This window comes from Gouania willdenowi, chromosome 15 (genome assembly GCF_900634775.1).
Source record: "Gouania willdenowi chromosome 15, fGouWil2.1, whole genome shotgun sequence".
NCBI lineage: Eukaryota > Metazoa > Chordata > Actinopteri > Blenniiformes > Gobiesocidae > Gouania > Gouania willdenowi.
Genome location: NC_041058.1, coordinates 31,435,421 through 31,450,988, shown reverse-complemented (window position 1 = coordinate 31,450,988; position 15,568 = coordinate 31,435,421). Strand labels below are relative to the sequence as shown.

At 37.8% G+C, this 15,568-nt stretch overlaps 1 pseudogene; it reads right to left on the bottom strand.

Moving 5' to 3' along the window:
• Window positions 1–6,126: 6,126 nt before the first annotated feature.
• LOC114477347 (uncharacterized) lies at window positions 6,127–6,244 on the bottom strand (annotated as a pseudogene).
• Between the last annotated feature and the right edge of the window lie 9,324 nt (window positions 6,245–15,568).

Below are 15,568 nucleotides of genomic sequence, written 5' to 3'. Positions count from 1 at the left end.
CATTCAGTTTGTGGATGTTTTAGCTCGTAAAAAGCTGCTCGTTTAAATGTTTTGTTTCGCAGTGTTACGGTACAAATAGTATCCAAATTAACTGGTGACTGACTATCAACTGTGAGGCTGGTGTGAGGAACAATAGATGTTAGAACTTCTACGATTTGACACTTTTGCAAAAACAATTAGTTTTTTTTTTGAGGGCAGTAAAAAGTTATTTTGCACATTATAAATACCACTAGCCACTAACAGCAGCTGTCAACACACACGGAAGTTGATCACAAGAAACGAGTAACACCAGTAGATTCCTTACACCACCTCTGGTTCCACACCTGTGCATGTTTTACGTAACATCCATTTTTTGGTTTGATTTATTTATGTATTAATAACATTTCATTTCACCAGTAATGTGACTTTTATGTTGCTTCTTTTTATGTGCGGACCAGGAGCAAAAGTCCGCCCAGTCACCAGTTTATCTGGATACTATTTGGACCGTAACACTGTTCGGTAAAGTTGGCAGATTCAGACTTCCAGCATCAATAACTCTAAAATTGACATCTCTGCCATCAGTGTGAGGTGGACAACATGATAAAAGATCATTTCATTTCAAACGCAGCAGAATAAGTCTGTCTGTGTGCGTCCCCTATGTGGGACACACACAGACAGACGTGGCATGAAGCTCTCATCCTCGTTTCCCCGTAAATAACCAAATGTCACACAAACAGAATCAGATTTAATTTTAAAACAGAAAAACGCTGCTTGTTTGTTTTTGGTTTTTCCATTTTCCTGTTTCTGGTTTTAAATTAATAAAACAAAAAAAAAAATTCTGTTTTTTCTATTTTTTCATTTGGTTTTAAAACGAAATAACCAAAGAACGAAGGGTACATGGATTAATATTAAACCTACATTTTCTTTTTTATTTGTTTTTGGTTTTATACCAACTTATTATGGACAGGGTGGTGGTTATGTATCTGATGCTGAATTATTTTTGACTAAAAAAGGGTTAGCTAAACAGATGTTACCCACATGTTAATGTCGACATTTTTGCTTAAACGATGAAAACGCTCTCTCTGTATCTCTCTCTCTCATGTACCTAGTGTCATGCTGTCACGTACCCCTAGTGGTCCATGTACCTACATTTTAGAGACACTGGGCTACTTTGTGCTCTTTTATTTAGGTTTGTTAGCTTTGATATTTGATTCTTTGTAGCTAAGGCTGTTTGCTAATTCACAAAACAAGAGTTAGTAGATGAAGCACATTTTATCAGGAATATAAAGACGTCAGAACCACAGGTTATTTCAAAGCTGTGAGGCCCGTGAGCCGTCCTAAAACCATCCAGTACACAGGAAATACGACATATTTTAACAACTCAAATATTTTACAATGCACTCGGCAGATACAGTCCCATTTCTTTGTGGAAGAATAGTTTTTTGTTGTGTAACATAGTTTACCTGATCATAGGACTTGTGCATTTTACATCTTACATAGCTATGATACTGCTTAACTGTTAAAAGTTAAATGGGATGATTTGTGGAGGTAGTTATGCTAATTTTTAAATCACTGTTAGCTAAGAAATGTAAATTAGCATGTGAACATTTCTACAAACAGGATTTTAAACAGTGTAATTTTGAATGTTAACCATGTTAAATCTCAGGTTTTGTCAATTAAATTCATAATTCAAAGCCCAACTAAATATATTTACTCATATATTATTAATTATATTTTATGTAGTGATAAAGTTGTAGTATACCATAATTTACTGCAATGTTTATAATCATAATTAGTGAATTAATCTAACCAGTGTGTATATGTATATATATATATATATATATATATATATATATATATATATATATATATATATATAGTATATACTGTAAATACACACACAACTTTCCTTCAGCTACCAACATTTTTTTTTCCAAGTTTTCCTGTTTAAAACTTTACCACGAAAGTAAAAACTGAACTCATTAGTAAATTCTCTTTTATTTAGATTTAGGTGCTACAGAAAAGATTATGTTTGAGGATAATTATTAACAGGAAGAAAAATGTATGTATTTACCGTAGGGCTGGCCAAAACTCATATCGATATATTTGTTCCTCTAAATGGCAATATACGATATCAATCTCTACGTTTTTAACTCAAAGTCTTACTCGAAAGACAATTCTGGGTTAAATTTGCTGATACAAAATGCTACACAGGCACATCTCTTAAAGGTCCCATATTATGAAAAACAGGTTTTTTCTGGTCTCTACATGTATAAACTGGTCCTCAACCCCCAGAATGAGGAAAAGGAGTGATTCCTGCGTGGTCTCTGCAGCCCACCCACTGGTGAAACGGCGCTCCTACAGGCTGTTCAGATGCATCTCCTGTCGTTACGTAACCAAAGGAGTCATTTTCATAGGCCTCTGAGCGCTGATAGGAGACGTCCGAGAGGGGGGCGTTCAATCCCTGAGGTGAAGTTTGGTGTGAGATAGCAGTAGTGTTTCACAATGTCGTCGCTCAGAGCTCGACACGCAAATTGCTCTGTTGTTGGTTGTATAAATCAACATAAGGGCCTATATTCTGTCCCAGCTACAGAAGTAGGCGTCGACAAACGGAACTCATTAGCATTTAAAGGTGCAGGCGCAGAAACAGCCTGTTCTCAGCGGAGCTCATTTCAGCAATTTTTAGACAGCTGAAATTCAGGACCACAGATGGGTTTGGGGGCTATACATATCAAATACAGTGTTGTTGGACCTTTGACATTATAATACGGTATAATATGGGACCTTTAACAAACAGCTGCACAATATGTTCCACTTTATCTCCTCTACGGGACAGCACGTGTGAGTGAGTTCTGTAGTGTGGCTTGTTTAGCGGAAGGTCTGGGTTAGGACGCACTCAGTGATCCATCTAACTATGCTTTTCATGCAGTTCAATGTAACAAAAGCAGCGATTGTTAAAACGAGTATTTTAATACAAAATAAGCTATAAAATAAAAAAATATAACGTTATAGATTGGTTATTTTCTGTATCACCAAAATGGAAAACTTGATTTATCTTCAATCTCGATATATTGCCCAGGACTAATTGATCAGTTACTTGTCCAAGATCTAACTACGTTTACATTTTAAACATGAGCCCATTACCCCTGATTTGTTTTAGAAGGTCATTAACTCATTCAGTGCCAGCCATTCTCAGATTTTCTTCCCCCCTCAGTACCAGCCATTTTAGAGCATTTTGACTGATTTTAAAGACCCACAGAATATTTTCTACTATGACTATCTGAAATCTGACACCAGTTTCTGACAATTGAAGCCTCTACTTTCTGGCTCGTTTCATTTTTTTGTAATCAGCCATTGAATAGAGCAAGTTTTACACAAATCTTCAGTTTCAGAGCAAAAAGCTGAGAAAACAGCCTTTTTCTAAAAAACCCTGTCAGTGACTTTAAAGCTTTTTTTTTTTGCTTTAGTGACAATTCTAACATCTGAACATTGTTTCCTTATATAAAACATGAAACAAAAACACTGAGACAGGGCTTTTGATGGCAAAATTATTATTATTTTGCTATCTGGGTCAGAGTTTAATTGATTTCTTACTGTATTTGGGCGTTCCTCCAACTTTCTCCCCCGTCAGTCTGCACACTCGTAACTTCCTCCTCCTCCCCGACATACAGTGTCACTGCTTGCCCCATTTTTTTATGGTTTTATCTCACAATCGCCACATTATCCATGAGTTCCACACATGCTCTGGTCAAGTATCCCCTGCTGTGCGCCATTTTCTGTCTCGTTAACACCTTTCCTCCTCTCCTTCCGAGCTCTGCGGAGCATGGATGATCTCTCATCCAATCTGGCTCACAGGCTGGTGGTATTTTGTACCCACCTCCACACACCCCTCCTCCCGACACACAGGGATGGGGCCCGATTAGTTGATGGTTTTATCTCACGATCACAACATTATCAATAATCCACCCAGGTCCACACATGTTCTGTGTTAGTATGTGGTGCTGTGAGCTGCTGGATACGTCACAATATCACTCTGTAGCGCCATAATCTCACTAGTTCCTGCTTCTTCCTGCTTTGCTGGGTGGCTAATCTCTCATCTAAAGGTGTACTGCTGCCATCTTCAGGACACAGTTGGTCACTACATCACCCCACAGCTTAGATATTGATGAGGGACCTCCGCCAGGGTGTTTTCTAGTAATCACCATGAAAAAATGCAAATTACGAGTTATCTGTCAATGGCACTGAGCGTTTGGATTTAAAATGACGAGTTAACCTGTCAATGGCACTGAGTGAGTTAAACAATGTTTAATGATAAATTCATATGATTTTTTATTTAATTTTTATTGCTCATAATTCAAATGCCATCAGAGACATTGCAATATCTCTAACCATTTTTTACAAGCAGAATACTTTCACTATCTTGGCTATAGCACAAGTGCATTCACTGTCACCTTTTCTACTTTTGTTTACATGTGGATTGTAATTGATCAGTGTGTGATCAGTTCCACTTTCTGGACAATCCATGTCTTCCTGTTAGATGCGCTCTATGTATTCAAACGGTTAAGCAATATAAACATTATAGGTTGTTCTTATAATAAAATCAAACTTTGCAATATATGGATGTGTGGCATTTAAAAGCTTGGATACATTTAGCTTGGCCTATAGGATTATTGGTGTGTTAACAAGCAGCTAACAATACGTGTACCTGATTTTTTTTTTTTTTTTTACTATCTTATACCTGCACAAAAAAACTGATATTCCTAACAGAACAACAATGCCGTTACGGTACGACTGATAAAACTCCTCACAACTATTTATGCACGTTGTTGCCAAAAGTATCGGAAAGTCTTTATAAGTGTGGACATACAGACATCACATTTTTGATATAGAGTTGAACCACAGGGCATGAAAATGGGACACCTCATTAAAGTGTTAATACAAAGATGGAAGCATAAAATTGTCCAAAATGTATCATGCTGAATTTTAAAATGTTCATTTTAATGGGTGACTTCATTTTACACAATGTAGTCAAATGAACATTGTTTTCTTGGGATTAAAAACATAAGATTTAAACAATCTTTACTGCTATCTGAAATTGTTATGGTCTGTAAAGATTTCGTATTTTCTCAGCCTATTCTGACTGTTCTGTGATGCTGAGATATTTGCACTGGTACTACTACACTGTAAACCTGAATAAGTTACCAGAACTAAAAAAAATTGAGGCAATCGATTGCCTCAATTTTTTAAAAGTTGATAAACTTAAAAAGTCAACATTTTTCTAGAACTTAAAATGTTGGATGACTGGCTACCTGTACTTTTTGATAACAGTTAAATTAAAGTGCTATATGAATTAAGTTTATTTTTAAATTATCCATATTTGAAATAACAGGACATAATCATTCTTAGCATGTAATTACTTAATTCTTTTTAGTTGTATTTAAGTTGTGTTTTTAAGTTATGCTTACTTATAAATATAGTTTACTCAGAATTATTTAAAATAACTCAGAAAGGGAGAACATGTTAAACCAAACTTGACATAATTTAGTAGAACTTTTTCTATAACTTTGAATATAAACTACTGTTACTTAATCTATTTAATTACTTTGAACATTTGAGTTCACAGTGTAGCAGGGAATCAGTGACTATTCAATAACATGCAAATGTCATGATAGAATATATGGTATTATTCCAGTGGTTCCCAAACCTTTTCTACTGTGCCCCCCTTTGAAGAATTAAGAAACTCTCAGGGAGCCCCCATCGCGACAAAAAACTAAAATAAGAAATGGGTAAAAAAACAAAAAACCTGACCTGTTTCTAAGCATAAAAATTTGAGTATTCTTCTTCAAATCTCATAAAATCAACATAAAATTTGAAGTCACATATTATAGAACAGTAATAATAATGCATCAATTTTATATAGCGCTTTTTTGGACAATCAAAGTCGCTTTACAGAATTAAGGAATTATTCTTTCACTCCACACTTAGTGGTGGTAAACTACTATTGTAGCCACAGCTGCCCTGGGGCAGACTGACGAAAGCAAGGCTGCCATAGTGCGCCATCGGCCCCTCAGACAACCACCAACACTCACTCATACTAGGCAATGTGGGTAAAGTGCCTTGCCCAAGGACACAATGACAGATACCACTCCACTGTGGCACCTGGAATTCTCCGTGGTCTCCCATCCACCTACTAACCAGGCCCAGACCTGCTTAGCTTCTGAAATCTAACGGGATCGGGCAATGACAGGCTGGTATGGCCACAAAATAAAGCTTTTTATTAATAAATTGCCAAATCAAAAGCATTTTCTATCTTTCATACCCAAGGTTCAGCAAGTCCATTCTAGTGCCCCCTTCCCCCCCACGTCATGACGTCACGCCCCATTCCCCCCCCCCAGTTTGGGAACCACTGGATTAATAAATCATTTAGACATTTCCTCGTTCCTTTGACAGAAATGTGCCATGGAACAAACTATATATATATATATATATATATATACAGACTCTGGACTGAAAAGCCATGTGACGTGTGAGGCGGACACGTTTAAAGACGTTCTCACAGTGTCAGCTGATCTTCCTGTTTGACCTTGTTGGAATCAAGGTTGTTTTTAATATAAGTGGCTCTGCAGCCAAGTGCACCTAATAAAATTGTAATCATAGCATTTCAGGAGAATTGTATGACAACACTGGCTCAAGTATACTGTATGTGGATATTCAGATTAATATGGTAGCTGTATATCTGTGTGAGTGTGTGTTAAACATTCTTAAGTGCCTATTTTGTATTTTTTGATTTTATTTTGATTGATTTTTTTTAACTATGCTGTAAGTCTTCCAGAACATAGATCATTGTGCATCTTTATTTTGTAGCAACTTTCTATTTACTATTATTTGTGTCACTCATTCAAAGTCAGTCCTATTGTGCCATAACAGCAGGTAATTAGTCATCTCTCCTAAGATTTTCTGTATATAATAAACATTAATAACTGTATGATACTTGAAATAGCTGGGCTTATATAATGAAATGTGATTGTTCCATGATTTATTCTTCAATACACCCATTGGACAAACACGTTTTTTCTATGTGTCAATGCACCACATCTGCACATTTGTCCTAAAATGGTAATTTTGTTACATGTAACTGAATAAAACAGACACGTCAGCGGTTTTGTCTTGTGGTTGTGTTTGAACTGGAGTCTGAAAAAGCTGAAAAAACAAACATTTTATTACTTTATGATTAAAACGAAAGAATAAAGCAGTTTCCATTTTGTTGTAACCATGTCTTCATTAAGCGACTGCACTAACTCTAAACTGGTCTGTTGTTAATTGGCGTCAGTTCACAAAGATAATTATATCTCATGAAAACAAGATATTTAAGGCAAGTTCAACCTTACTTTATACAATAGTGACAAGAACATGCACCTGTCCTGTAAATGAGCTTTAGAAATCCAGGAGCGTGACGCTGGATGTCAGCCAATCAGAGATCTTTCTACCAACAGAGTGATCCATGAAGCTGTTTCGGGCATTAATATTGGCTGCTCGTCAAAAGAAGTCTATGCGCGTTGACGATCTGAGAGTAGTAAAAGTCCCCTGGCAGATGTTCCAGCAGAAGTCTCCATCACAGCAAAGCAAGAGGAAAAAGGATGACCGAGATGGAGAAGCAACAGAATAAAGGCACAAACGTGTTCAGGAGGAACTGACTCCACAGAGGTTCCTCTGACTTGGTATGTGCAGAGGACTGCGCGCGATCCGCTTTCAGTCCCTGCGCAGTCTTCCCAGCATCCTGAGTCAGAGAGAGAGAGTGATAACAGACAGGATAAATCGCTTGTAAACCTAAAAAGCATTATCTAAGGTGAAGAGAGCAGATTCATTTGCATTTTGGATGTGGAGTGTGTTGCTAAGAGCTCCACAGTTGTGCATGTTCATGCAAGTGTTCACAAGAAGACCAACAAGTGCCGTTCGGGAGGGGAGGGGGGAGTGTGGAGCATTTCACGATTCTACATATTTCAGCTTTAAGGCCCGAACTCGAATTAAACGGATCTCTCTTCCAGCCTGAACCCGTTACAGTCCGACACTGTTCAAACCTCACATGTAGAATGATCTGAAGCGAGTTATTTTAGTAACTCAGCTTTATTTACTAGTCACTCGTTCTGCATCCAACTATAAACATGACAAGCAGCTTCATGTGATGCTACACGCTACGAACTGGTTTATTTGTTCCAAAAAGCATGTGCTAACACTGCTGTAACACACTGTTCAGAGAGCTGCTCTCTACTGACAGGACACAGCTCCACAACGAGTCATTAATGCATTTCTTTGCATAATTTATTCATGTACCAGAGGACAGCCTTCCATTCACCTTCTTCGGCAGCCATTTTTCTGTCTTACTCTAATTTAAAAACATCACCTGACGGTACTTTTACTGCGCAGCAACTGAGCCGAGTCTAACCAGTGGTTTAGCACCCTTTATTTGAGATCTTAGTAAATCAGCCCCTTGGACTTTCTCTGATTTTGAAGTTTAAAAACCTAGTTTAAAACTATTTTGAACAGATTTGAAGGATTCATGAAAACCCTGCAGTTCATTTGTAAATGTATCTTTTTTTGTAAGCCAGTGGATGTTTGAATTTGCTTCAATACACTTGAAAAGCTAATGCTGGCAATAAGTTGTAGGGTTTTGTGGCTCAAAGGAAATACTAACTCGACTATTCTGCGTAACCTTTCCTTGTAGGAATGAGAGCAGTTTTAGAAGCTGAATATGAAATTAAAAAGTACCTTAAACGCATACTTAAGGAGGTTGACATGTTTGACAAACTGTAACGTAGTGTCCCAAAGTACCTTATTCATGCTAATGACAGACATTGACAGTGTAATGTCAGCCTTATGTATAAGACTTCAAGTGCTACCCTCCAGTGCCAACTCAAGAGTGAATTGATATTTTGATTTTTTTTAAAAATGATAATATAATTATAAATTATTTATTTTTCCGTTTCCGATAGCCTACAGTACCTATAGGTTTGAAAGTGTGAGCATTTTTTGCTTTTCATAGCCCAAATGACTAAACATCACTATTTCCTGGTACGGCACAGTCTCACTCTGCTGTAATGCAGGAGGAGGCCACGCCCTCTCCCAAAAGCACATTGCTGCTCTGCCTCTGGCCCGATAGCGTGTTTTTATGTGTTTGCTCATGCGCAGTCATTTCCCCAAGATGACAACCATTTACGTAAACAGGCAGCTCTCTATGCTGCCTTTGGACGTAACCGTGCTATGCTAAATGCTATACATATGTTCAGAGTGCATTAGTGAATTGATACAGCTTGGCCGCTGCTGCTTCGTTCTCTAGCTAGTGGGCAGAATGTAACACTAGCGGCAGGGGGACAGCGGTAGAGACAATAGAGAAACTTTCTTTTGAGGAAAAACGACAGCTTTTAAAAGATGGGAGACCAACACCTGAGTCGTATTCCATAAAACGGGTTATGTTCAAACTCTGAGTATGTTCAGGCTCAAATGAGGGAAACTCTGAGTATCCCGTTCCTCAGTGCAAGGTATGTTCTTCTTTGAGTATGTTACCATAGCAACATTGTCTGTGAACTAAACCTGGTCACTGGCAGGTTTTATCAAAAAAAAAACCCTGGGTTTCTCCATGGCTCCGCCCACCTGAAGACCGTTTCTGAACACTTTAATGAACCTTGACACTTTTCTCTGAAACACATCAGTACCATCACACACCACAAACGTGCTCACATCATTACTAATGTTGTGTTGCTTTACATTTATTTATTTTTATTAAAACAAACTGTAGTTTTCTTTGTAACATTGTGGATGCAGGGCATGAAGTGAAAGACACAGAGGTTGATCTGCATTAAAACATCTACTGACGTCTGTAGTAAAGTTCCCTGGATACAAACCTGTGGACAATGACAAATGAAATGAATGTACATTGAAGACTCAGTTGTTGTTTCATACTGGACAATACAGGTACAACATATGGTGGTGTAGTGAATTATGACACCGCTCTTAGAAACATAGGCTTCTGGATTCACGTCCAGTTTCAGTCCTTTTTTTATCACATATTTTTTGGACGTTGAGATGACTCTAGCTACAATATTACATTCAAAATTATAACAAATGATGAGATATCAAGCAGCAGTCACTGTCTTTATATCCAGTGTAACGGGAGGGCTCTCTATGCAGCCATCATATGCTGCTGCTACGTCTCCCCAGACACATTTTATTCATATTATTCCCCACTCGTCACGTCACTGAAGTGATAAAGTGATGAAGCGATCAAACAGCATGACTAATCATGGGTGATTTAAGCCACTATAGTCACTGAAGGTGCATTCAGTGTGAACACCTTTAGAACAGGTTCATAATCCTCAAACATCGGCTTATTTCACCCATCCGGGTGAATAAATCACTCTCTTCCGGGTGGTTGCCATGGTAGTTTGTGTAATTGTCGATCCATGATGATGGCTTTTTATCTCGCGCATGCACGTAACTAACCCAAGGTTTACATACTCAGGATTGATTGACCCATTTCATACCAGCTGTAATAAAATCATATACAGAGTTTGGATAGACTCAGAGTTTGTTAACCCTCCTTTATGGAATTCCCCTCTGAGCTACCAGACCTTCAGCAAAGGTAAAGTCAGAACATTGTTCGTATTTTCCACAGTGAATGGTAGGAATGGCTTTGTGGATGAGCCTCACTGAGGCTATTCTGAGTTGTTGTTGTTATTGTTGTTGTTGTCATATTCTCCGTGTTTCTGTGTTTCCAACACAAACAATGGAAGCGCTGTCGTGTCATGAGATATATTTTGTTGGGAGAGTATGGAAGCTATATTGAATAATTGCTTATGTTTCTTTAATGGTGTTTTACGATATTGATTTTGTTAGATGCTAAATGCTTGTTCATGTGGATCTTGTTGGGGGTTTTTTTTATTATGAATTTTATATTTTGATAAGTGCATTGAGATGACTTTGTTGTGCGCTATGCAAATAAAGTTGAATTTAATTGAATTAACACTTGCCAGCAGAAACATATGGAACTGTCATTGGTGTTGACATTGGTGTTCTCAATTTGCAACACCCTGCCTACCCAACCCTTGTGCTTACGGCACGTCATGTTACCCTCCTTTTAAATAATTTCAGTAAGAGTCGCATTAATACTTTTCCATTATTACTTATCTCATTCATCCAGAAAAACAAAGAGGTTGTTGAAGTAAAAGTAATATTTTACATTAAAAAGTTTCTAATAGTAAAACATACTGAAGCTCGCTTTTGTGTAGCCCACCTCACAGTGAGGATGAGTCATTGTTTTATGGAAAAATAATAAAAACACTAAAAAGGCAGCTTTTAAAATGGTGCCTTTTACACTTGAGATGACAGAATATTTAGTTTTTCGCTTCATTTACGCAATGATTCCATGTTATTTACTATATTGTAAAATACTCTTTAACACATATTTGCGAAATTTGAGATAAAGACTACATTAAGGACAGCCCATTCTGAATAAGTGACCATCACTGTATGCTTCTTTATGTAATATAGGCTTAATAATCCTACCATCACCACAGGATCTCATTCTGGATTTTGCCCCCGGGCGAGTTTAACACATGTGGTCTAAAGAATATCTGACAACAGGAAAGTAGCACAAGTCGAATTGTTGAGCAAAACATCAAATAAACAGAGTCACTGAGGGACTTTGACCTCAGACCACCTTCTGTTAAGAACACCACATCAGCAGTTTCCCAAGTGATGACTCAGCAACTTGTCTCTGACTGGGTAAAGACTTGTCACAAAACATCGAATGTCATTTTATCTTTTGAGAGCACCGATCACACATGAAGGCAGAGAGCATGTGCCAAGGACTTTCCATACAGTTAATGTAATGGAACTGCCGTTACATGTGATACTTGGTTTATTTAACATACCTCTAAACGTTATATAACATTTAATGGGACTTCAACCTATTTATTTATCTTTTAGCACACACGGTCCTGTCTGTGTGTATGAGTGTATGGGGCGACCATGACTCAAGTGGTAAAGGGTCTGTCTTTGGTTTGGGAGGATGGGGGTTCAAAGTGTCCTTGAGCAAGACACTGAACCCTAAATTACTCCCAGTGGTTGGCTCGTGCCTTTCATGGACACTAGTCATGTTTAGATGCCCACATCTTATAGAGAACTATCACTGTTAGCCTTGCCAATAGTAGGTTTAGTGAGATATTAGCAAAATGAAGCAAGATAGTGGGTCACTTTAAACACAGCCCTGCTAATACAGAGGAACTACAACAGGAACAAACTGGGGCAAGAAAGAGAGCCATTTATACTGGATGTTTCCACAAGGTGGAATTCAACGCTTCAAATGATCACTCGTCTACTAAAGAATCAAGAAGCTGTTGTTGCTGCTTTAGACAGAAGCACAAGCTGGTCATGTCAACTCCATCAGAGCTGTAAAACTCCAAAAGCTGGCATCTCTCCTTGAGATATGTAGGTAAATAAAAACTATTTTTAATGGGATTTATTGTTACTGTTTCTGTATAATTTACTGTTATTTTGTAGATTAATCATTTCTTTCTTGAACTGTCATCTGCAGTTTTGTGACTGAGCTCCTTGAAGGTGAGAAATATGTCTAATGTTCAGTAGTTTTTCCTGCTCTCTGCCACCTGTACCACAACATGGAGACCTCTGATGAGGACACAGCCTCCATGGTGAAATTCAAGACTTGTTCAACCCATGCTTTAAGGATTTAAAGTGTCGTTCAAGAGGAGAAAGAGAAGAGGTTTGGACCAGCCTTGAAGCTCTGCTGCAGGAACGGCGTAAAGATACCACCACCACACAGGAGCCAGCGAGGAAAAAGATCCTCTCTTCCTTGTCTTCAGACTCTGATTCAGATGAGGAAGCCCTGTGTAACAGGGCCCTGACTTTGTACAAAGCTGAATCCACCATCAGTGAAACAAACTGCCCTCTACAGTGGTGGTCCAGTCGAGCAGAGACCCACCCACAGCAGTCTGTCCTGGCCCACAACTTTCTGACTAGCTCTACCACTTCTGTCCCATGTGTGAGGCTGTTCTCACTTTCAGGTCACATAGTGACAAAAAATATCTTCCTTGAGCTCTGATAATGTGAACTGGCTACACTGTAAAAAGTGCTGCAGAGCAAACTTTGATTTAAAATATTTTAAGTAATTACTATATACTTAATTTTTAATCTTTTTATATTTTTGGTTGACAAATAAGTACTATATATCATTATCATAGCACCGTATACAATACAGATTGTATTGCTTTAAGTGAAAACATTTTAAGTATTTATTTTATGTGAGTGGTGGTCCTGTAATGACAAAACAAAAATAATGTGTTGATCGAAAACAAACTTAATTTGGCGGGTTGGTAGGCTGGCTTTCAGACCGTTCAAGCCAGTCTAGCACTTCATCCTGGAAGCTTGGAACGTGAGCAGCAGTGTGCCTTTGCCGTCGCGGTGGCTCGCATCATTTTCGAGGTGAACAAGACAAGGTAGGTGTCCTTTTCTGCAAACACGGTGGTTATTATTTTTGTCGAATCCGTCCAAAAAATTAGGCAGGTTGTGTGTTCAAAATACGTGCTCTCAGCTAGCATTAGCCGATGTTAACATGTTGTTGTTGGTCGCTAGAAAGGAATGTTTTGGATAACTTTGTAGAACACGTGTAGATCAGGCGGAGGCGAAACGAAATTGCACTCGGATATAACGCGCCACAACAGCGTTAGCTCTAGAACTCAGAACCGGAGACCCATACAGTGTTCAGTGAACAACACAAGGTGAGCCAAAGTGCGCGAACTTATCTCTTGTTCTCCCCTCATCAAACGCACACTTTATTATTTCCAGTTCACCCTGTGTCACCGTTAAATTGTACGGGGAAGGGGGGGGGGGGCGCTGTGCTGTAGTCAAAATAAAGTTAGAGCAGACCAACTTGTTTTGGCTATAAAATCAAAAGATATCAATGTGTGCTTTGTATATTCTATATAAAACTATCCCTTCTTTACATATCTAACACATATGTTGCACAACCTAATCAAAGAAATATGTAATTGCTGTTTTTTATTTATTAAAATATTTTTAGGGTTTTTATTAAATCAATAGCTGAAAATGAATCATGGCCACCTCAATAACACACCTCAGAAAACTCTGCCTAAGTTGGGGAGGGAACATTGGTGAATATACCTCACATTGTATGTCAGTATAATGTACACATTAGTAACAGCTAAAATGTGTATTTTTAGGTTAATAAAAATAAGTCATTTCAGAAATGTTGATGACCACAAGAATTTTTTGTTTCTATTTCCATCTGAAATATTTACACACCATTAATTCATACACATTTACACATTTTTAAATATTTTGCTTTTGCTTTTACAGCACCTAATACCATTAAATATTTTAACTGGTCTCTTAAACATTTATTTTTGTTAAATACAAGATATGAGGGAAGGAAGGAGTTGTCGTGTATTTTTTCTGTTTCATTTGTACAAGTTACAAACGAGCATATATTGTCTGTGTATATATACTGTGTGTATATTTCTGTCTAACAGTTCATATCTTCTGTTATCAGATTGGTGACTTACTGATACCTAAAAGATCTGACGGTGGACCAAGGTATGATGCAGGTAAAATTCATTTTGCTGAGCTTTTTAACATGGATTACTTTTTAATTTATTTTTTGTTCTTTCTTTTTTTTTTTTACATAAAATTTTAACAGAACAATAATGAGCTGGCCTTGCAAATACTGTCAACATATCTTGCCTACCCGAGAGGACATTTTAAAACATTACCGGTTGCAACATGGAACTCATCAGTTACCTTGTATATATTTACAGTGTCCCTGCTCATTCAAAACCCGGAATGGTTTACATGCACATTTATCACGGAACCACATGGAAACAAAACAACAAATACCTCAGACGAAGCGACATTTTACATGTCTAGTGTGTGGCCTCAAAGAATTTCCTTATGAGGGAGAATTTTTCCAACATTTGGGCTGTCACCTAAAAAAAACCGAAACTGTTGACTGTGTGTTTGAAGGGTGCTCCTTTCAAACAAATATTTACGGCACATTCAAAACACACAATTATAGGAAACATACACCACGTGCTTTATCTCGGTTTAAGGCTACTATACTTCAAGAAGATGAACATGAAGAATTGGAGTCATTTCCAGAAGTTGATGAGGTGGAAGGAGTCAGAGAACAAGTGGCTGAAGTTGAATACTTGGATGCACACCTCTTGCAAAGTGATATGAGGAGCACATTTGTAAATCACAGCCTCATTTCTGCTAAAACTGGAAAGTGTGAACAACATTTCAAACACTTGCATTAATGAGTTGGTAGAAGAGTTGTGGTTTGTTGCTTCGGAGTCCATGTCAGCTGCTAAAGACACAGTCATGACTTTCTTAAAGAAAAATTGTGACCTCGATAATGTTGGTTCATTAGACGAGGAACTCACAAATGCTTGTCATATGGTCACAGCTTTGACAAAAAATGGTCCATTGTCTTCAACTTTCAAACGACATGAGTACTTCAAAAATGAGTTTAACATTGTAGAGCCTGTGGAGAATGTTCTTG